The sequence below is a fragment of the Melopsittacus undulatus genome, chromosome 2 (genome assembly GCF_012275295.1).
Source record: "Melopsittacus undulatus isolate bMelUnd1 chromosome 2, bMelUnd1.mat.Z, whole genome shotgun sequence".
In the NCBI taxonomy this organism is placed as follows: domain Eukaryota; kingdom Metazoa; phylum Chordata; class Aves; order Psittaciformes; family Psittaculidae; genus Melopsittacus; species Melopsittacus undulatus.
In genome coordinates, this window is record NC_047528.1 from 102188422 (window position 1) to 102213098 (window position 24677).

The 24677-nt window shown below is 38.3% G+C and overlaps 1 protein-coding gene across 2 annotated transcripts in view; it reads right to left on the reverse strand.

The window, feature by feature from the left end:
- Nucleotides 1–24677, reverse strand: part of COL8A1 (collagen type VIII alpha 1 chain) — an 86618-nt gene that overhangs the window by 55154 nt on the left and 6787 nt on the right. For both annotated transcript variants that reach the window (XM_034074392.1, XM_034074391.1), the window contains exon 2: nucleotides 15732–15853. The gene's annotated coding sequence lies outside the window, so the exon portion shown is untranslated. The remainder of the gene's footprint in view (nucleotides 1–15731; nucleotides 15854–24677) is intronic.

Here is a 24677-nt window from a genome sequence, read left to right on the forward strand (position 1 = left end):
CAATGATATTAGCAAAAGGTAGTTTCAAAATAAAATATGAACTCCTATTCCTGATTTTTTTTTTCAAACTAAACTGTTCCTTGATTTTTACTTTTCTTTTTTCAAACTAGACTGTTTTTTTTTCCCTTAAGACAAGCCTATTCTAACTCCATTTCCCACCTCTCCTTTGCTCAGTCTAGAGTCTAACTGGAGAAATATTTGCTTTGTTAATGAAAGTTACCTTTAAATGACAACCAACAGCAGCAGTCTGAATTAGCTAACAAAAGAATCCTGGCATGATTTTACATGATGTTAGGGCCATGAAAAGTGATGTAAATAATCTTTTTTTTTTGCTGTTCAGATCACCACAGAGCGGAACGCTTGCTAATACTGAATTATGTGCTTACCATTGCTATTTAGTATCACTAGTCTAAACTAGGTCCTTGAGGGATAGCCTCTTAAAGCAGATATTACCTGAGTAACATTCTATTATTCTGGAACTTGTAACTGCCCTGTGACAGGCAACAACAAAACACAAAAAAACCCAACAAACTGATGTTTGGTTGATATGGTGTGGGAGAAGAATGTAAAAGCAAGCTCTTAAAACTGTTTTGTCTCATTGTATTTCCACTGAGGCTCCCTTCCTACCTCAATCGATAATGAAAGAGCAGGGTTGGATCCTAAATGGTTCCTTTACTGTAAAAACCAACTGGATTGTCCAAGTTGCTATGTTAGCAGAAAAACGTATGAGTTTTGATTTCTTCTGGATTTGCATTCTTTGCTTTCGTGAGGCCAAACTGAATGACTAACAGATGAATCTTGTCTGCCTTTCCTTCTGTGAGGATGCCAAGTTGTGTCTCTACCCACTGCTCATACACTTATTTTCAGGAACTTGTGCAAGGGTATTAATCTTCTCTTAGAGCCTAGACCTCTTTCAAGAAGAGTTTCAGATTGCCCAGCAAGGCCAAAAGTTAAAAAAAAAGGGGGAGGAAGAGATGCATAAACATAGAAGCATTATACTGAGATAAACACTGCTTTCCATAAAAAACAATAAAGGTAAGCCCGGCATGTGGTACTTTTCAAGAATAACATCGTTTGCAGCAGCATTAGGGACTTCTTGGATAAAAAGTACTGCAATCCATGTAGAAGGCTGCAGACACTAGGAATGGTATCTGGCACCAGTGAACACATGGGCTCAGCCAAGGTAGCATATGAACTAAGCCTCCTTTAGCATTTTTGGTAGGATGGTGAGGAATTACAGATCTTGCTGTTGGAAATGTGTGTATACTGTTTTGAATCACACCTACATGTAGAAGCATTCCAGATCCTCAGAGGTGCCAAAATTTTTTGCTATCTAGGCCGGAGGATGCATCATTTCACTTTTCTCTCTAAAGTAAGCTCTTGGTTTCACTTGCATATACTATACAGTGATTTAGCACATTTTTTAAAGCTATTTTTCTTAAACATGTTGATGTAATTACAAAAGCATATGTGTATCACATATTCCTTTAGACCTTTCCACTGAACTGAAAATCTTAGCATTTCTGCAGCCAACCATATGATCACTTTAACACTGCATATATGAGGGTTACTGCAATAAATCAGAAGACTTGTTGGATATCTTTCCCTTTGCTTCTGCTTCAAAATAAATTTATACTGACTTCAAAAAGATGACAGTATATGCTTACGAATGCAATGGATGCAGTAAACAGCTGTTCTATTAACATACTTTTAAAGGGTTGTTTCAGGTAAGGATCATATTAGTCCTGTTTCTTATTCCACCTCTACAAGATAGGAAACCACTGCCTTGAGGTACAGGGGATGAGTAACGGCAGTGTTTCTTAAGACTTCAACTTCTGTCACAACTCAAAATCTTCCAACTGTGGGAATGCATTTAGGGGAACAAGAGACATTCAGAACCTAACACTGCCAGTAAGTTACTTGCAGAACCTAAGTTACTTACCTCTGCCTTACAGAGGTACTGGACTGTGACTTCCTACACCATTCTTACCCTGGCCAAAAAGTAGGGATGAAGTAAAAAGTCAAAAACAAAGATTCTGAACCCATCAAGGGCATTAATTTTGACAACTAAATAGGATTTCATGACTTACTGTAACCTTTTCTCCTTTTGGTGTTTATGTATGAATGTATAATGGTAACATCTGGGCAAACAAAAATGCTGTAGGTGTATAATGATACCAGTAGAATTGCTGGTGCTTATCCTTTCTGCTTCTGTTACTGTAAGTACATAAGCATGAATATGCTGTAAGGAATTAGACCCTTTCAATTCCAGCTTCAATTCCCCAGCTTTCTGGGGAAGCTGGTGTGATGCTGTCTATCTTTCTGGACTAAAGCAGTGGTTCATTATGTTCATTATGTTTGCAAGGATCTCGAGATAAAATGTTAAGGGCTATTGATCAGCCCATTTGATGGCAAATGTCTTTTTGGAGTCTCAGTTTTGGTATCCTTATTCATCCCAATACAGAATGGCAGCATGACTGAATTCTGTTGCTTTTTGCCTTGGGAATGGATGTAATGTTATAAAGAGAAGTGATTATTTCTTTCTGGTAGCTGAAGAACACTAGAAGTGATTGTGAGAATGACTACAGTTGGTGTTTATTTCCTTATATCCTACTATTATTGCATTTTTAGCCATCTATGATTTTCTTTTCCAAGATGTGACTCACTGAAATATGTTTCCTAGCTGTACTGAAGTCTTTGTGGGTACAAAACAGAAACAGAACATGTCTGGGTTTTACTTGAAACTTCATCTAATAAACATTGTGCAAAGACCCCACGTAAGCACCCTAATTGAGTTAGCATTTAAACTCACCATAGATTTATCCTTTAATAAATTTAAGATCTTACAGATGCCAATAAACCAGTCTGGTTTATGAACAGGCCAAACTGAAGTCTGGGTAGAAATAAAAAAATGCTAACATATTCAAAGGCTTGTATCTTTAAAAAACTGAACTTTGCGCCAACAAATGATGTGAAAACCATTGTCTAATCTGCAGCTATCACATTATGAAGATGACGTTTGCCTTCTCTCAGGGAGCACTTCACAGAATCACAGAATGGTTTGGGTTGGAAGGTACCTTTAAAGATCATCTAGTTCAGCCCCCCTGTGTGGGCAGGAACATCTTTCACTAGATCAGTCTGGTATAATCCCCATCCAACCTGACCTTGAAAACATCCAGTGATGGGGCATCTACAACTTCTCTGGGCAAACTGTTCCTGTGTCTCACCACCCTTATCGTAAAACTTTTCTTCTTTATGTCTAAACCTATCCTCTTAAAACTTTAAAACCATTAGTTCTTGGCCCTACTAGTATGGGCCTTGGTAAGAAGTCCCTCTCCGGCTTTCCTGTAGAACCCCTTTAGCTACTGGAAGGCTACTATAAGGTCCCCTCAAAGCCTTCTCTTTTCTAGGCTGAACAACGTTGGCTCTCTCAGTCCTCAAAGGAGAGGTGTTCCAGCCCTCTAATTGTTTCTGTCAAAGTGGGAGCTGCACTATTTTTTTGCTACTTATGTTAGGAAATTACCTGGGTATCTGCTAACAGGTTATTTTGTTTAAAATGCAAAAAAACTTGTCCTTACTTTCCAGGTGGGTTGTAACATTGACAGGTTTATGAATTACATTGGCATCTTATGGGGGGCTAAAGGATTTAGTCTAAATGTATAAGAAGAAAGCAGCCTCTGAGCTAAAGGGCTCTATATTCTACCATGCCATGAAGAAGTATTGATCCATGACTGTAGAGTCAAGTATTACTGGTTTTGAAATATTTCCTAGAATTTAATGCATTAAATTCTCCTTCATGGAAGATAATGTTCATGTGCACAGAAATTACATATGCTCCTTTCGTTGCCTCTTCTAAATATTTCCTGCTCTGTTTTGCATTCGGCAGTGGAGGCAGATAGACAAGCTTGTTCCCTTTTGAAGATTCCCTACTTCTCCCCAAGGAGGCAACTCAAAGCGAAAATGTGTTGTCAAGCCCAGTGACCTGTGAAATTGGTCAGAAATCTGATAAATCAGCTAAGGAATTAATTGCAGGAAATAAATTACAAAATAATAAAGCTTTCTCATTGCTGCTTCAGCTGTGTTTCTGCATGGGAAACTTCCCATTGGATGCTCATAAGAAAAGCAGAATCTGATTTCCCCTACAAAACCAATAAAGCAAATGTGGACTATCACAAATGAATTTACACATAGTTTAAGAGAAACACTTCATTTGAAGTGTTCACTAGACCTTAGCATGGAAGTGGGAACCTACTTTAAGAAACTGTATGTCCTACTCCACATTATATGACCCCTATAAAACCTTGACATGAAATCATAGGATAAATCCAAAATAATTTTAAAAGGAAGGAAAGAAAGAAAGATGACAACTTAGTTGTGTGAGAACAGGTTTGGGGTTCACATCTGTATGTTTTTATTTTGTTATGCTTTTTAGAGAATTGACATCTCAAAATATTCTTACAGAAAATAAAAGAAAGCAGTGTACCTGATGAATATGTCCTCCTGATGAACATTCAAGTGAGTGCTCATGTCAAACGGACAACACAAAGAGGAAGTCTGAACATCACGTACCCAAACACACTGGTATCTCATATTTCATTTATTCTGCAGAGACTGTGTCACTCATGGCAAAATAACTGGACAATATTACTACACTCTGTGTAAGCTTTGGTGAATTAGTGAAAGTAGATACAAAATTGAGGTCTTCCTTCTCTGTTAAAAAAACCTGTAGTTTTTTTTTCCTCTTTCTTTTGGAGAAACTCTGTCTCAATAGCATGAATGGGGGGTGGATCAGAAGTGGAAACAGTACTCACTAGTCACACTGCATATTTATTTTTGCAATTAGGTGGCTGGCAGAGCTTAAGTGTCAGGTCTGACAGAGGAGGGAGACCAGGTGTTATTAGCAAATAATACTACATTTGCTTTGTGTGGGAGTTAAAAAGTCACTGGATTTTTTGTTAGAGGACTTGGCTAAGACCTCCACAATAAAAAACTGCCTTCAGCTCCTCACAGTTAGGTGCTGTCATAAATAATTTTACACCCAAAGAATGACAGTGGTTTGTGTTGCTGTATAGAGAGTTGTTAGAGCTATGGTCTTAGTAGCATTACTAAAATATCTGAAAAAGCTCTTTGGGCTGAGCTGGTGCTGCAATGAACAGCACAAATAACTGAAATTTTCAGCAGCTTTCATAGCTTCTCCTGCTTGCCACAAAACTTCATTTCTACTAAGTTTGTTTGCATGATGTAAAGCAGCTAAAGGAGCTGGGATGAGGTAGCAGCTATGAAATAAATGTCATGGAGTATCAGCTGAAGCTTAAATGGAAACAGTTTATGTCAAGCCAGCTTCTGTTAGCAGTCATACTAACAACTGCTGAGCCACAGAGGTTTTCAATTGCTCTTTTCAGTGTAAAATCCCCAAGGCTTACTAAAGAAGGTGGATTGCACGTGTGTGAATACAGAATCATGAAGCTCCTGAAGCTGCTCACAAGTGAGCACCTTTCAAGTGTTCTGGCTGTTGAATAAAGATTCTTTTACTGGCTGGAAAGGGAGTGAACCAGCTCGTAATCTGGCTCTGCAACGAGTATTTCCAGGAACAACATAAAAAATGCAGTTTGTTATATTTACTTTATTTCATCCTCTTCACTGGACTGTTTCAAGGCAGTGCCAGCAGTGAGTTTGGAAGACGTTGCAAAGTATATGTTAAGATGCCTGATGTTCTCATTCATGGGAATTTGGACTTAGGAAGCTTTTTTCCCCCTCTGCTTTTATCAAGGTAGTAGCGTAGGCTGTTAAATTATCTGTCCCAATTTAAGAAGAAAGCTCAATTCCTCTATAGTCTAAAGTATAATGAGAGTAAAACAGGAAATGTACCTCAAGTAATGGTTCCTTCTGTTCTGAGAGGTGACAGGTTACCTCTTAAACAGGCTCCATCTATTTTGGATGTGCTAGGGTACAAATCAGGTAGCTTTAAGGAGTGTTATGTTGCTCACCCATATCCCTATTTTATACCTGTGGTATCTGGGTTTTTTGGGAGGTCTGACTTTTGTTCCTTTATTTTTCTGATGATGAACTAAATGAGCAGATACACAAGTTACTTGAATATCGTGAGCATAAACGTCTAGAATGCAGAAAAAAAAGAAGCTTTTGGGTTTTGTGGATGGGAGGGGAATTGATGCAAGTGGCAAAAAATCCTCCTCTTTCCAATTTTGTGTGCCTTGCACAAGCTAAAACAAATACCTGACTGTTCTGGTGCTTACAGAAGAGAAAAAGCTCTCAAACCTGATTTCTCTCCCTTCGGACTTTTCAGGGGAATTGTGCTTCTCTTACCAAGTTTTCTGATTGACTGTGCATGTGACTGATAGAAATATCAGTCTAGCTCTAAGGAGAAGAGTATTACTTTTTCGTATTTTTTTCCCAGTTGCTGTGACTGTTGATTCAATAGAAAGTATTTTTTTCTTTCAAACTTAGGACAAAGCATTGCAAATAGAGAATGTTGCATAGATCTTAAAGACCTTGCAGTATTATTGTGCTGTGTTCACCCTGAAGCTACCTCAAGCTCTAGCAGAAGGCTTGCCCAAACTGCAATCCTATCCATAAACATAACCTTCTCTGAAAGTCTATGGTTGTTCTTTATTTGACTGCCTGTCAGCGTGTAGACTGAAACTTAGTTTAGGATACCTTATCATTTGCTGTCAGAAACACCTGTAGCATGGATGAAATGCTACCAAATCCCACTCAAATGGGACAAGCTTTCCAGTGCCTTCCCAAACACTGTCTTTCCATCGTTTAGCATGAAAGAATTAATGGAAAGCCTAAACTTACTGCCAAGTGTGGCAGCATAGATGTGCCCAATGGGCCTCTACCCGCCCCTTTCCAGAACTGCATCACTGAAAGCACAAAGTATTGTGTGCTGGTGTGAGCAATGATTACAGTGTTGCTGATTTGTGAATGCCTCTATGTTCAGCATTGCTAAATACTCTGAATGACTTGTCCCACTCTTAAAAGCAACAAGTATGTAACTTTCTACTTGTGTCACAAATAAAAAAAAGAAACTTTTTTAAGCCTCATATATCTTTAAAAAAAATGCTGTCAATTGATGATCAGTCTTCTGTAGCTCAGGACAAACACCTTGCATTTCACAGGACTTTTGTTCTGCTTTTGTTCTTGAATGATTCTTTATAAGCCACAGCTTTTCAGGAACTGCAGAGGGATCTCTTCACAAACACACATAAGGATTTCACGATGCTGAGTTTGTACACAGCCTATTGAAAGGCAGTATTTTTTTCCCACAACTGCTTTGTCAGTAAGACAACTGTATGGAATGAGCTGTTGTGGGCTGCTGCATCTATAGCATGACTGTAATTGTTGCATGTGAATATTGTACCTACATGTGATACCATCCTGAGTACATTCATACAGCATAGATGGTTAGTTTTGTATGCAGTCCCCACTGGGTCAAAAACATGTCCGTATGTTTTTCTGCTCTTTCTTCAAGCCTCTTTCTTATGTTCCCTTATTTAAACAGACAAATCACTAGTGACATGGTATACGGTGAGCTTCTTGTTATTGCGGGGCATTCTTTCAGCAGTCCTCTAACCTGATCTGAGTCAGTCAAGGTTTGGTTTGAACAGACACTCTCCCTGAAGTTCATACTGAAGAATTATCATATTAAAACTGTTCAAAGATGGCTAAGCAACATTCAGATGCACTCTTTCCCTTTGGCACACAAAATACTGTAAATAAAAGGAGGCTACTACAATTTTCTCCTAAAACTGTCTGCTACAGACTTGCATATCATGAAATATCTGTTCCTGCTGGCAATGTCTCTTCTGGATTCCTGAAGGGGCCTGGCACCAACCAGAGAAATAATTCTTGAGTGGAAGAGGAAATAAGAAGAAATGTTTGACTGAATAGAGGGAGAAAAAACCTCCCTTACAGAGTGTGCCAGGATGTGTTCAAAGGAAACACTGGAATCTCCCTTCTCAAGGGACTTCAAAAACTAAGCACTAGAAAATGTACTGTTGGGAACAGTACTGCATTAGCAGGAAAGTGGGCTGGATGATCTAATTATTTTTCATCTTTAACTTGGCTAAGTCTATGAATGATCCAGATCTCTCTAGATGCCATTTTTCTTACTAATTTCTAAAATATTGTTGGGAATATTTTCTTTTAAAATAAATATTAGTAATTATTACTTCTAATCCATCAATACTTAACAAATTCTGACCTTTCCTGTAACCTGTTACACTTTCCAGAATTGTGATATGCGAGGTGTAGAGCTAAGCTCAGGCTCTGCAAGTAAACCTGTAAAGGTTGGATAATAATCTCTGAAAAGCCTTGATGTCATCAATTCCTTTATTCCCTCGCAACCACAAACTTTTTTTTCCTGATAAAATGATAAATGTCCCAGTATCCCTATGGATGTGAGTTGGTGTGAGCAGAGTTTGCTAAAGGCAAGCATACACCATCTATGTCTTGAGCAGACTTGGTAGTATTCATTCATTTAATAAGGGAACAGAAACATAAGTGGTATTTTTGCAGAACTGTGAATGTTATGGGTTTTGTGTTGTACCATTCACATACAAGGTTTAAGATAATTTACTTATGCAAATAGCCTTCCTCTTTCCTATCCCTTATTCCTACAGCCCAAATATAGCATAGTTTGTATTGTTTCTATGACTTTCAATTTTACCTGAAATGTTTTATAGCACCCTTCCCCAAAAAGAAACTTTTATATATGAGCATGTGTACATGCACTTGTGTACACCTCCATAAATAAAAGATTCAGTTTGACAAATCAGAGATGCAATATCAGCAGGTACTTAATTCTGTCCCCAGTGTAAAAGGTATTATATAAAATATTCACTTTAACTGCAGTCACTCCACTGACTGAGGTACCTGTAGTTGCTTTGCATCAGCATGATAGGACACATAAACAGATCAGTAAGCAATGTAAATGTCTCCTACAGTCAAGCAGAAAGATTTTAAGTTCTTTATTACAGGATTCATATAGCTGTACTGTTGAGTTCAATGAGTTTTGCTAAGGAGTCTTCAGTATGTCATTACTTCAGAAACACTTTATCATCCTAACTCCAATGTAAAGGAGTATAGCATCAGCATGTTTCCAGAAACATGAATTGAAACACACAAATAAAACTTGTACTCAGACTTAATGTAAGCAGTGGGTGGCCTGACTCCTGATCAGTGGAAGTATTCAGTGGAATTTATGTGCCTGAATAATGTGGGCACAAATTCTGCATCCAAGGCGTGTACTGAAATGTAGACCTTCTTGGTACATGTGGTAACTTGACCCCAGAAATGTCTTATTTTATAAATTACTCAACAAATAAGGTATCTCAGTCTAAAAGAAAAATTTCTAGCACTAACTTTCATTTAGAAGAAATAGTATTAAGAAAGTACATCCATCTAAGTATCCAGCTGTAAAGAATGCTTCTCTTTCAGACCCAAGATATTACAACGACCTGTTATAATAACCTTTCAAGGCTGAAATTAATGCTGAGAGCCAGTTACTTTTGCTAAACTCATAAACTTACTAATGCCTTTGTGAATCTGTTATGGAGATCTTGAGTTAATCATTAACAATGAGAAGTAAACCTTTTGAAATGTCTATGCTAGAATTCATGATGCTATGAATTTATTTGAGAAAATAAGCATTCAGTTAGCTCCTGCTACAATGAAACTACTATGATGCACTCAAAACAAGAGCATTTAGTAATAACACAGTATGTTCTTAATCAAAACAAATTTACTGTGAGCCAGGGGGTCGATCTAAAAAAGGAGTTGGAAGCTTGCAGCTTTCTTTGTGAGCTTGTGTAAACCTGTCTATCAGTATCTATGTTCAGCAGTTTTTGTGTGTTGCAGAAACAAATCACAGAATGGTTTGGGTTAGAAAGGGCCTTTAAGATCATCTAGTTCCAACCCCCTGCCATAGGCAGGGATACCTCCCATTAGCCCATGTAGCCCAAGGCCCCACCCATTAGGTGGTCATGAAAAATCATTGAAATTCAAATTTAGCCTGTAAACTGCTGTTCTGTCTATTGTAACTTCATTATTCATTTGTTTTGTATATTTTGCCTCTCATAACATAATGTTGTTTTAAATAGATGTAGCTAGGCAAAAATATTTCTAGGCTAAACTAATGAGTAGTTAATAAAAAAATTAAGTAAGTGCTATCTCATCTTTCAGACTCAGTATTAATAAAGTCACACCTGAAAGAGCTGAATACCTGAAATAAAATTGCTGGATCAGTTTGAACTATGTTTAATATTTATCTAAATCAATGAATTTTTTTCTAAGAAAACTGTCTCTGTTTTGTGCTTTGTGTTGGGGAGGATTCTTCTTGTGATTTGGAAATCTGTTCAGTCTTTTGAAAATTCCTACTAATATTGTGCAGCAAAAGTATCTATATTAACTATTCTGAAGCATTTCAATAAGAAAAACACATCTCCAATTGGTTTCTACACATACAAATTTTAAAATCTATGCCTAGCCACCAAAAAAAATAAAATGTGATTGGATGAAGGTTTGTGGGTTTTAAAATTATTATTATTTTGAGTAACAGATCTCTAAATCTGTGCATCTGATGGAAAGAGTGTTTCTTTCTTTAAATAAAAATACAATTATCTTTGAGACTAGCATCTCTACAAAGTAGAAGCCTTGAGGCCATTTCAAACTATATGCTTGAATCTCCAAGCATTTTGACAATCATATATTTTCTCCCTGCCCAAGCAAAGCCACAAATTTTCTATTGAAGATGTGATTTAAAGTTCACTTAGCTGAGAGACTTTGAACTATAGATTCACTTTATGAATGTATTTACCCCAAAGAAATGTAGAACCTTCCTTAAAATGTGCATAAGATTACCAATATAAGGGGTTTATTTATGTATCATATACATATGAAATACTGAACAGAAATGAACTATTTCTTCAGCTCTGAAAAAAGACTGCATAGAGAAACTTTGCCAGATGACACCAGATCATTAAGTGCTTTGTGAGAAATGTTTTGGCCTATTCTTGTTACTGAAACTTGCTTTCACTTCAGTCAGTGAGGCCAAAATTTCACAGTTGGATGTTGCCCTAGAGATCAGCAAGAACATGAAGGAAAATTTCCCATCACCTCTGATTAATTACCCAGATTAACAAGTGTTCCCTTGGGCAACTTTGCATCTCAGCTATAGATAAGTGAATTTGTGCTATGTGAATTTTAATGAAGCACAAACTCTGCAACTAGCAGGATAAATACACCACTATACAATGAAGCAGTTTAATGTAACTAGTTGAGACTCCAGTTCACAATGAAGTTAACAGAACATTATCTAAAAAGTAAGTACTGTTTTCGATTGTGCAGAGTAAACATACAACTTGGTGTTCACTGGTGGATTTGAGACAAGTGGTCCAATTGTACAATCACAAGCAAAGAACAGGCATTAAAACTGATCACTTTCCATTATGGAAGTGCACGTATGTGAGTCAGTATATGCAAGCCTACGTGTGGTCACAGTGTATGTTCTCTAGTACCAATATCCAGTCTATGCCTACAGTGGTCCCATAAGCTCAGGAAAAAATGAATGTTTTTCCACAGTCAATGTAAAAAGAGTTGTAAGAGAACGTTAGCTCACTATATTGTAACGAACTCAAACTTTAAGCCCCATGTGTTCTTGCGTTCTTGTTGGCAGCCTGGTAACATAAAGCTAAAATAATAGTCATTGCTCTATAATATAGTAATTCTAAGAACTTCAAGGTTACTGATTCAAATGTGTTTTGGGGTGTGGAAGCCTTAACAGAAATTAATTTCACATATTGCAGTTATTTTTAGAGGAATGTGGGGAACCATATTGGCAGGATTGTGGAATGTAAAAAAATATCTCTAATCCTGTCTATAGTGCAAATATTTTTTTTTAATATTACTATTTACATCATCCTATCAGTTAACGCATTTAAAATATTTATGTCAATGAGGATATGGAGGCAATTATCAAGAACAAAGTTGTCGTTTTCATTTAGGAAAAAAAAACCCAAACCACTCCTTTGTTATAATCATTCTGTTATGACCTGTAGTTAACTCACAAGTATCATTATCACATGAGTTTAGTACATTGGAAACAATTCAGGAAACTTTAATCTATTGGTAGATACAAGTCCTTCACTTAGTTGAACAAATCATTGCCTTTCCCAACATACCTTGTCTCCTGAAAGAAGAAAACAATACAAAGAATGGTATTAGTTTGACTATGCAAATGAAAACTCATTTGGAACATATTTTTGTTTTGCTGATTGATGTTTTTCAGTGTCTTCCTCCTTTTCAGTCTTAAGCTGGAGAATAGCATTTATTAAAACTGATGTGAAGGCTGTGCGTGTTTTGAATCTCTTCCTTTGGTTTATTTGTACAGAATGAGAGTTTGAGACAGCTGGAATAATGGAGACACAAGTGTCTCTTAAAAATCTCCATAACTTCAAAATTTTGTATGTGCACTTGTCTGTAATCCTCCAAGAAGTCCTCTGATTAGGCATGATTTTTTTCCTTTTGTAGACAGGTAAACATAGGAAAAGCTACGTAACTGTAAAAGCAGACAGAGGGCCACTAATCTTTGACATGAGAAAAAAGAAAGCAGGGTGGTCGTAGTGGGGGAAAAAAAACCCCACAAAACCGACAAAAAAAACCAAAGCAGACCATGCTAAACAGAACAAAAACCCCCCAATGAACAATTGTCAGAAAACCTACCACTATTACTACTGAGTTTATCCAGGGAAAAGTTCTGATGATTCACAAGTGGCTCTTGAGTTGCCAGTCTTTTCACTTCACTTGCTGTTCATGTAGTACTGCCCATCACCTGTTGTTAATTATAATATCCTATAAATCTAATGTAGAAGACCAGCAGTGAGACACAGTGCCTGCACTGGCCGAATAGACACTCTAGGAAAAAAATAATTTCTAAAGAGTTTGTTCCTGGATGAGCTTCTATGAACCTGGCAATGCTGTGAACTGATATTTCTATTAAGAAAAACACTAGTGGATGCCTTTAAACAAATAAAGTCCTGGCGTTACACAACCACTGTGGTTTCAAGCACCATAACAAAAACAACACTATGATGAGAAGCTATCATTTAATAAATCAAAATAGCTTGCTTGGTAATAAATATTTTTCTTAGAAACCACAATATTCTCTTTTCTACGGATCATATGATTCCCCAGTTCCTGCATTTTTTGACACTGCTGGAGTAATAAAGGAACGTGGGAAATAACTCAGCATGGTGAAATCATTCAGTTTAGTTGCGCCTACACTTTAGTTAGAATAACTTTAAAAAGGTGTGGTTTCAGCTATAGATGATCAAATTCTTCCCTTTTTCAGGTAGACACAATTTGGCTGGACTGCAGAGTGCTACCTTTCTGAGATGAGAACACTGTTTAGTTTTGACTAAATCAATTTAATTTCTCACCTTTATATTCTACAAAGGGGTGAGCAATATTTTCATTCCACAGTATGGGAAATAAATTTCTTTCCCATATGGGCTCTGAGCATTAAAAAAACCCAACCTCACAACAAACTGTAAAAATTCCATGAATCATTGCTGTTGACTCTGTGTTCTACATTGGCTGCTGGTCAGATAACTTCCACTTATTGATCAATTGGCCTTTGTAGTTACCTTATCCTGTAAATAATACTGCTCTGTTCAAAGTCCTTCAAGTTTTCTAATGTCTGATAAGAAAGTCATAAAACGTTTCTAAATGTCTGAAGATTCAGCTTGTTTTACTGGGATCCCTTTTACAATGCACTTCTCGTGCAAAGATCAGTGTATTCTTCCATATATTTGATCCAAAATTATTTAGTATTCCACAGCAGGAATTTTTGTGTTCCTGGGTGCGAGATTCTTTTTATAATGAAGAGCAATGTTGGTATGACTGTATTTATGTAGCTTCAATGACTTATTGGTTCTGTTTGCTAGTAAAAATATGGTTTTGATTATCCTTAAAACTTCTGATTTAACCTACTTTGGGAAAATTGAGCTATTGTTTTTTACTGTTCATATGACATACTGTGCATTCTAGCTACAGTTGACTTGTATCAAAAGAGAAACTGCTGCAGCAAACCTTGACTGGAAGATGAAATGTAACTTAAGGAATATTAATAACAGGAAAGTATTGAAAACAGGTTTCTGGTTTTAGGCAAGCAATTTCTCAGTGGTTCACATGATAGTTTAGGAGACAGATAGGAGAAAAATTGCTGAAAGTATACAGGAGATATTACAAAACCATGGAAAAAATATAATCAGAGTAATGTTTGTTTAACAGGCAGGCTTTAAATGACCTCAAAGAATTATGTGAAATGTTGGTTACTCTCTTGTAAGATAATTCCATTACTTTGAAAGCAAATGTGAAGTCTGAGGCAGCCTTATTAGATATACTACTAAAATGTAGCCATCCTCTAGCTGATCTCCTGGTGCACCCATCTCTATATTCTTTATTCTCTGCAATGGTGATTATATGATAACCCACTTAAATCTTTTATCTAAAGCAATTAATTCTTTACACTAACGGAGGTTTTCTGTTTCAGCTGTATTAGTGTGTATTTCTAGAAGCTTTTTTTTTTTTTTTTAAACTGGGGAAAAGGGAATATTAATATACTGTCAAAGGTGTGCACTTCTATTAGAGCAATGGACAGAAAACTGACAGTACCTTGATTACTGATATAACTAGCAAAGGTGGGAATGTATTAAAGCTGGGCAACAGCAGAAATCTTTCGTAGAATGTTTTCTATGTACCTTAGTTCTGAACTTGATTGCATCTCTGCATCCTTATGGGCAGTGGCTAGTCTCAGGGCTACTTCCTTTCTTTTTTTTCTTCTGAATACAATAGTGCTATGCTTCCCATCTGCATCCTTTAACATAATATGGCTACATCAGGCCTGCACTGTGTGCAGCTCTGCTCTTCAGGGAAAACATGAACCCTATTATTCTGTGACTGGTAGGCTTTCATAAATGCAGTTTTTCATGTTGAGTGAATACTTTTTATGAAATAACCCATCCCACTAAGTAGAAACTTATCTCAATGTGTCTGAAAAGCAGTTGGTGTCCTCCTCAAATTCACTCTCTCAGAATAATATCCTGACATCTTCTGGCTTTGTGAGTGGAGTTCACTCCTCATCTCGGGCTTGGGGCTAGTATTTTTATGTAGTTTCTAGCCTTCATCTGTTAAAATTTTTGACATAATGGATCCTTTTCAATGGCAGTTTTTCCACAGAAAATGAAACTTTGACAGACTTGTTAATTTACATTGTTTCAGCATTAGACTTTTTCATTAATTATACTCTCTTGTTCTCAATGACTTTAGCTCTTAATGCCAGTGCAGCAAAGAATGCAATCTCTGACATATCTATAATGGTTGTTTTTTCATGGGCCATGAATCCAGGATGTTGCATCTATCATGTCACTATTCCCACTATGAAATGAAAGGAGCTGACACTTGCAATTGCTTTCCAAACCTAGTGAAGTGTGGTCATCTGAAATAATGTGTTCTTGCTAAATTTATAGTAATGAATGCAGCATGAATCTCTCCGACTGTTAACAAAAGCATCAGTTCTCATGTCTTTCACATCAAATGACTCTATATTGCAAGATATAATGTTCTGCCCAGAAATGTTTTTATTGGAATAGGTGAGTGGAAGGACATCTTTTGAAATGCTGTAAACAGTTCAACTGTATGAAGAGAATTACCTCTGCTTAATAGGAGAGTACTTCACTGTACCAGTTCTGACATCCAAACTCAACATCCAGTAATGAAGAGATCATAACAGTGCTGAGTATCGAATAGGTTCTGATGATATGCGTTTTCTTCTCTTTGTAGGAAAAGAAAAGAAAAAAGCATATGTGTTAATACTCTTCAAAATATTCAGGACATATTTTTCACTTTACATGAATAAATAAGCTACATAAAGTTTATTTTATTATCCTATTTTTTATTTTATTTACATAATCAAATATTAATACATTAAATAAACATGAAACAGTGCAGGAATATTGTGTTTAAAACCGTTGCTTAGGTTGCAAAGACATGAAGGGCTCACATTTTGTTCTGGTTTATTTTTATGAGTAACATTGTCTGCATAGCTCTGTAATTTACAGTAAACTGAGTTGTTTTCTCTTTGGACTACTTTATATTACAAAGTATCATTCTTTCTGTACACACAAGACTAATTTTTCTCTCCTCTGTTTCAAGCTTGTTGAGAGTTTTCAATATGCAAAAACTGAAAAAAAATTAGAGAGAATTCAAATATTTCACTGTACAGTGTAAACACTTTGGTTGATCACAAAATACCAGACAACAAGTTGCATCAACCAAAGCCTAAAACCTAAGTTGTCCCGTTCTCCTCTCCTCCCCCTCCCCATTAACGAGTAACAGTCGGCAGCTCTGGAATGTGCACTCTTCTCCCATGAAAACATTTTTCCACTCTGCCTTTTCCAAAAATCAAAAGTTCAAAGCTAAACTACTACATGTTATAAAAGAACAAATTTACCATGACACTTAAACAAAGACATGAGTCAGTGTATTCAGCTTTCCTGAGGGAGGAAGGAGTTATGTTTCTTGTTAAGGCAAGGTGTGCAGTAAAGAAATTATTTTTATAGTTTTATATATCTACTTGTAGTTGTTTATCCATATAGATGTTATATTTTACTGTACAGTTAAACTTAAAACTCGTGCCTTTTTTTGTCACTGATATATTAATTAAAGTTTACAACATTTTTCCTCAGAAAGCAAAATATTAACATCCTTGTTATACAAAAGGGCAAATGCAATCAGACATTCAGGCAGTATTATTTAGGATACTCGTGGCAGTCTGGGAACCTCAGCTGCTGCTCTTTACTCAGGAGAGTGCTGCTTTTGTCCTTGGGAATGGCACAGGCAAGATGAGTAGCATGCATGTCAAGGACAGAGACAAAACGAGATGGTTTTGGACTGCTGTGTACAACAACTTGTATCTGGAATAAAAAGTATGTGATTTTGTGTCCTCTTAAATGTGAGGTGTAGAACAAAATACATTAAGCAGCTGAACTGCTCTGTGTAGCTTTTAAAGCTGTCTAGGAAACTTGGAACACCATTTCCATTTATTTGGAACAAGTGGCTGACTCATTTGTCTGCCCTGAAAATCATCTACTGAAATAAAATGGATATTCTGAGAGCGATTCCTCTTGTACAACAGGAGAGAAGTACAAAAAGTCACAGCTTCTGCTAGTACTGAGCCTCGCCATCACTGAATGTATGGTCGATTTGAAAAATGTTAAAGGATGCAAACTTCTACTAGGTACTACAGTAGCTTTAATGTATCAATTCTTTCTAGCAGATTGATAATGCAAAATCTTGTTCTTTGTGGGTACAGATTTAGGGTAGCTAGATCAAAGGTGTGCTCTAGATTCAGACCTTTGAATGTTATACTCAGTAGGATGAAACCAAAATCAAAAAAGTCTTGGGAACGGAGAAAGCTGACATCTGCAACTATATTCCAACAACCTAGGCACACCATCAGGATTCAGTTTTCCCTTATTAATATGTAAAGATGTATTAGGTCATTCTTCAAGAGCAGTGCTCAGCAACTGTAGAGATGATATGCTTAAACTGAGTGACACAATTTTTTTTCCTTCAAATTCAAATTTTTAACAATATAGTTTAGACATGAGGTATCATAATTTCTATGGCTGCCTGTCTTTCTGTTGTTCCTGTAAGATGCCATGTTAAAGGACCTTATATGGTAGTTGCCTATAGTCATAGGTTTTCTCTAGCCTTTTTAAAATGCTGTTATATTTCACAGGGGAACACAGAGAAGGTGTAATGTAATTACACTTTAACATTTCAAATGGAAAGGTTCAGATTTTTCATTTGTGTGTTTTATAGGCCCTTAACAATTGTACTATTGAATTTAATGTCTATTATGAATGACACGACTGTAAAAAAAATAAAGGGACATGGTCTGTGGGAAGCGACCTGCTGTGTAGATGAAGCATGTTTTGATAATATCTTTTGGTAAGGATGAAAGTGAACTCTGCTTGATAAATGATAAACTTATTTTATTTTCATTCATCATGCATTGAACTACAAAAGTACTAAAAAAGCCATACCAGGGTATGTATGTCATTGAGTAGTAGGGAACAATTAGCAAGGCAACTGATTAATAATAGGCTAGTGATAGGCAGACTTGCTGGCTACGTGCAAATGAGGGTAAGAAGGGGTTTGCTCCCTCCTTTCTCTATAGCTAAGCATAGTCCTAGGCTACACAACCTACATAGGCAATACAGTCAGTAATTCCATATCTGTTCTGAAACAGCTAGAACCACAGTTCAAGCAAATTCAGTACCAGCCACTGTAATAGGTATCACATAGGGCAAATATATATTCCCCTGGCCGGTGCTTCCACCTCCCACATTATACAAGCAAGCAGGAAAGAGACTCTCACCCGAGGTTAGGAAAACTGTGATTTATAACATCGGTGGTAGGTGGAACAGGGGAGACCAAGAGAGCCAAGTATTTTAAGCATCTGTTATATGCCTGTGCCAGATGCAGGATACCAGACAAGATGTGCCATTTGTCTGTTCTTGAATGGAATTTCCTATGTCCCTAATACCAAGCAAACTCTGTTTATTTATAATATAACTGCTTTTGGTTTTGTAGAGATGATATACAGCACATTTCATCTCTTCACTTTCACAGTGACATTTAAACACTTAAAAAGTTATTTACTTAGCTGTGTGAATTCAGTTGGGCTTGAAAGGTGTTTTGCTTTGTCAGTGGTGAATCTGTAAAGATCATAAAACTTCTCTGTTTAGGGAGAATGAATTGTGTAGCTTCCAGAGGTACAGTTTTCCTCTAACGCTTGTCTGAGTTAAGAATGATACCCAAGTTCTTATAAGACCTATGTCAGTAGGCAGTGATTTCAAGTGACTATTTTCACGGGAACAAAGAGAAGAATGATTTGGGAAGTACTGACCTCTCCTGAACGTGGATTTTTTTTTCTTTTCTCCCTGCTTCTAAGTCTTTATACTTAATAAGTGATTCCAATTATTTCCCAAGGAAATAAGCAGTAATTTATAAGCAAAGCTTTTTCTCAGAATATGCTGATTCAAAGCAGCAGCTCTTTGGCAGAAATACAAGTATTAGTTGTAAAAAGAAACATCTCTCATTTCTAGGAGTGGATTTCTAGACAAAATTAGACAGAAACATAACCTTAACAGAGTAACAGTATCTCATAATGAGATTGATTACGTGGGAGCTGAGTATTCCACCTTTAAGTCTCTGTGCTATCTCATTAATACAAAAGACAAGCCCTAAACTACACTTAAGACCAGGAGGAAAAATTAGTGTTAGGGTATCTAAGCCTAGAAGGAAAATGCAACAGCCCCACAATAGAAGACCTTGGCTCCAGAGTAAGCCAGTTGTATAGAAGGGTTGATCTTTTGCATATCAACCTTTGATAATGTCCACACCCTTTCCTGACAGCTCTGGAATGCTCACTAGCTCTGCTTCAAAGGCACATCAGGCTGGACTGTTGAGCATGCTAGACTCTTCCATGGGCCTCTTCTGATACCTCTACTCCAGCGCCACATCTCCTAGTCCCTTACCAGCAGGCCGTGTCCTGATCACCTTGCTACTCTGCAGACGAAAACCTTGAGTTCAGAGGAGGTGATACCCAAGACAGACTTCTTGACCTGGGCCCTCAGCTGACCCTAGCTTTATCATAGAAATGCCTTGGCTTCTTCCAAGGACAGGACAAGAGAATTAAAAATAAATGAACAAAAATCTGCAGGATGGAAAAAGTGAGAAGTTGTAGTTAAAAATTTGCTGACAAAAACATGGAGGCGTACAAAATCGTTAATCCAAGTTCCTTCAGTGATACTCTCTATTACTTTTTAGGTCCCAAAGAACACTAAAGCATGTGCAATTAACTATCTGCATAAACAAGCTGCATGATCTCATCCCTTTCTGCCTCAGTTTTTCTGTTTATAAAGCTGAGGCTGTAATATTTGACAGGAGTATTGCTCTGAAATCCAGCTTCTGACTAGAGATGTTATTGCAGTAATTACTGCAGCAGATGTCAGAATCAAGTGAAAACACTGTCATTCAACTATTGAAGCACAAACCACAGCCATCACCTGCCTTATGTTACTACAGGTATAGACCCAATAGAGCAGAAAACCGATTTCACACTTGCTTCTAGATGTAAACCACTGTTTGAAGAGTATCTCCTCCCCCTCCCCCCCCCCAGTCAAAGTGCATTTAGTTGTTTCTAGCTGTAGCTAGAAAAGATACAGCTGCATTTTTTGGCTTATATAGCTTGAGCTCAACCCTCAGCAACAGCATAGTCCGAGATGTTTTACAAAACTATTTTTCTGTAAACATTTTTGTTCTATAGTTATTACATGATATCTGTGCTCCCTTACAACACCCTAGTGACTGGGTGCCTTATCTTCCCATTACCAGACTGGTAAAAAGCTGGGGACAGAGGTGAGAGAGAGATCACTTAATGAAAACTAGGTTCCAAGCTGGGAGTCCTGTGATAGTCTCACAAGTTGATGCTGAGCAACACAGAGGTCAGCATCTCGAGTGGCAGCTGAAGATATGGTCAGCCTGGAGAGTAACTTCTAAGCTAGTCTTGAGCTCATGGTTTTGGAAACTGTTGTTTGCAAACAGAGCACAAAATATAGGATCCAGCCTGGGTTTTGGGGGTCTTGCACACATTTGAGTAATTTGGATTACTCAGAATCTAGAGGCAGGTCTTTACTTGAGCTTTAGGACAATCTCTAATGGAGCTAAATCATGCCGCCTACAGAGGCTGCTGCAAGGAGGCTGCTGCTTCCCACAGAGGTGAAGTCCAGCCAAGAATAGCATGTGTTTCCTCCTCTGCATCTAGCACAACTGCAGCTAAGTGGTTGCTTATGTTCAGAAATGAATGAAACATTCAATTAAAACAAGAATCCTCACTGACGCGACCACTGCTGCTTAATCATTACACAAAATAGCCTTGTCTTGCCCAAGCATGCCTGGCTCTCTAAGGATAATGGAGACAGTAGAGTGTTTGGATAGCTGCTGTTTTTTCTGAAAAGTGGGGAGGGTGTGCCTGTGTGAGGGCATGTTCACAAGAGTTTTAGCCCAGAAAGAAATAGGTACATCTGGAAAGAGCATAATCCAGGTTGCCAGACTCTGGCACTGCTGTGAGAAATAATCCTTTCTCGGGAAAGTACCAAAACGTGGCTGTCTGGTTTGCCCACAAGTATCCGGGCATTTTTCTTGGCAGGCAGGGGTACTGGCAGCTTATTTGCATTTTGATTCCTGACCCAACTAGTGTCTGTTCTTTCCTTGCTGAAGATGGAAGGATATGCCTGTGGTTAAATCACTGGCCTAGGGATTAGGCAAAGTGGGTTCTGCTTAGGTTTTAGTCTGCATCCTTGGCCAGGTCACTTAAGAATTTTGAAAAGTGCTCAGCACCCACAAACAGGATCAGATTTTTCAAAAGCTCTCTGCTTCCACTGAGGTAGTGACCAGATGATCAAAAGAACTTTTCTGAAAATTTGGCTGCTGGTGTCATTGAGAGCGCTACTGGGTGCTGAGGAGTCATGAAAATCTGGTTCTCATTAAGGTGCCCAGATGGGAACTAAGTTCTCCAACTAGCCCCCATCATGATGGGAAGACACTTGAGAATCTGGCCAGAAGTGATCTCTTGAAATGCTACACCAGCAACTTTCTCTGTGCCTCAATTTCCTCTAAAATGAAAGTGATGTTGCCAGAGTGCTTGTAAGGATAAATTCATTAATCTACTGTATGTGATGTACTTGGATGCTTCTGCAGCCAGGAGAGGGAGGTGATACATTTGTAGTATAACATCTTTCCAGACATACCAATCATCTGTGTAAGCAAGAGTGTGTTAAAGGGACTGGAGTAGGAGTCCAAGAGTCAGCTTCACTCTACGTAGGATTTGCAAGTCTTCAGGTTCAGGAGCTGCTGCTCTTTGTCTTAAACCCTTGTTCATGAGTCAGGGCTCTGCCATGCTAGGGGATGCAACAGATCAAAAAGATTCATCCTGAAAAACCTTTGTGTTAAACAAGGCGGGACAGGGAGAATATATTTGGGGGGAAAAAATGATAAAGCTGCTCCATTCAGCTGTTTGTCTTCTGAACTCCCTGCCTGTTGAGTACAGTAGTTTCATAATTTTTATTCCTCACATGATATTCCTTTCCATTCCCACTAAGGCACTTGATATTTTGGGGTAGTTGTAGACTGTTAGAATTTCAACTTCACAAGATTGGTTACTCTCCTTATACTAGATAGCCACATACAGTAGTATTTTTTGCAAGTGTTTGGGGTTGTTTATGTTTTAAGACCAAAGAACACTAACTTCAAAATGGACATATATATATATATTTAACTTACAGTGGCCTCAACTTTGCTTCCAGATGGGGAAATCTGAAAGGTCCTAAGCCTCCCGTGGTGCATACTAGGGCAGCCTTCCTTCTCTTTCTAAGCAGCCTCCCCTCACATGATGTGACATTTTCATTCCAGCTGAGAGTGGGGGCTCTCCCTCTTCCCTCCCCCCACCCCCCTTTTTGGCCTTCCAGCACTGTCCACATCTGTGCAAGCTAATGCTACCCAGATCCTTCTCAAACGGGCACTGAGGGCTGGCACGCAGAAGCAAAGCCTCCAGGCTGTATCTCTGAAACCAAAGAAACCTCAAATGCATTGTGTTTCCATAAATGCTCCTCAGCTGACTGGGCTGTGGGGAGTTTCTGCTCTTCTCAGACCTTGCCTCTCCTTTGGGAATGAGAGGTGCAGACTTTCAATCAACTTTCTGTGTGCAGAAATGGCATTAGCATTAGAATGAAGCCACAACATGAGGGGCCCTGCCTGACTGACTAGGAGCCCCCAACCGCAGCTGCCCTTGGCCCGGGCCTTGCTTGCAGCACAGGGAGAGTGAGCTGTCGCCACCCCGTCGAGCCACGGCGCCTTCCTTCAGGGTTGCAGTGGCGATCGCAAGGCCCAGGCTGGGCTAACGTGGGCTTGCGCCGTGGCCATTACTGGCAGGTAAACGGCCGCGCCGGGCGGAGCCGAGCACTGAATGGGCCCCACGGCTGAGGGGATGAGGTGCGGCTGCTTCAGCCATTTATACTCGGTGTAGGACCTGTTGGATGAAGGTGCCTAACAGGCACTTCTGTTACAGCTTTCGAAACAAAAATGTCGTTTTGTTTTATTTGGGTTTTTTTAAAGTAGAATACAACATTGCAACTAAATTGAATCCGCTGACACAGACTCCTGGTATCTTGGCAGCTATTGGGCATCAGGTACAACAGTTCGTGTTTTTCTGGTCTCACAGACTTATAAGCAGCTGAGCAAGCAAAAATACTTTCCCTCATCATCTTTGGTGGCAGGAAGGAAGTGTTGTGTCATGAGCAGCAAAACCTGTGGTGGTCTGTGGTGTTGAGTGCCCCTGAAAATACTGAGTTACTCAGTTAACTTCAGCTCTGGTGGGAGCTGAGGGAGCAGCTATCAGTGTCATGGATGCAGTCGTTATTTTGAAGGGTAAGGCTGTGTGTTTTGAGTGTCCATCATGTTAAAATTCCAGCTCTCAAAATATGGTTGGTGAATGGAGCATTGAATCACAGAATCACAGAACTGTCTTGGTTGGAAAGGACCTTAAGATCACCCAGTTCCAACCCCCTGCCACAGACAGGGGCACCTTCCACTACACCAAGTTGATCAAAGCCCTGTCCAACTTGGCCTTGAACACTGCCAGGGATGGGGCAGCTGCAGTTTCTCTGGGCATGCTGTGCTGGTGCCTCTCCAAAAAAATAACTAGGTTTCTGTTCACTTCTTTTTTAAACGCTGATTTTCATGAGATAAACAGTAGAAAGTCAAAATCATATGTAGCAGAGAAAATGTCTCTCAGCAGTCACAAATTGAATTTGTTTTGCTTGTGTTTCATAGTCCTTTTGTATTGAGTTCTTGAGAGCATTCAGCATACGAGTGGCAGATGTGATGTTGAAAAAAGAGTGTTTCAAAAAGAATAAGATACTCACTGCAAGTGAATTCTGAACTCAGTTCAGGGCTGGATTTTGTTATTGAAATCTGAATCTAAGAGCTGTCTTGCCCTGACTGTGGAACAGAGATAATGCCATAAGAATCACATGCCAAAACTAATAGGTAGCTTGGGTTTTAGACTATTGCAACTTGCTTAAGAGCAATCTAGAAGTGAAATGCAATGAAGGCGATATTACAAAAGACAACTGAGCCAGGTGGAATTACTTTAAACTACAACTTTAAAGACATCTGATAATTTTATAGTAGTACAAAAATAAAAAAAAAATACTGCTGAAATGAGTCTTTAATCAAGTAGCAATCTTTAATGTTAAACAGTTTTGTTTATTTTCAGGATAGTATGAACAGTCTTTTTAGCTGAGGCTAGTAATGCAAGCTCAAGGAACAGTCGTAAATCTTTCCATGTTTCCTGATGTAATAAGTTATGCCGAGATCTCCAAAAGATAGTAATAGCCTGTAGGAATTCCTAACCATAAGAACTAAGAAACCCCCTGCTTGGACTGTACTGCATAGACCTCCTAAACTGAGCTATGCTGGTTGGAACTGGAGAAGAGCAGGAATTCCTGTGACAGGCATGGAACATCCAA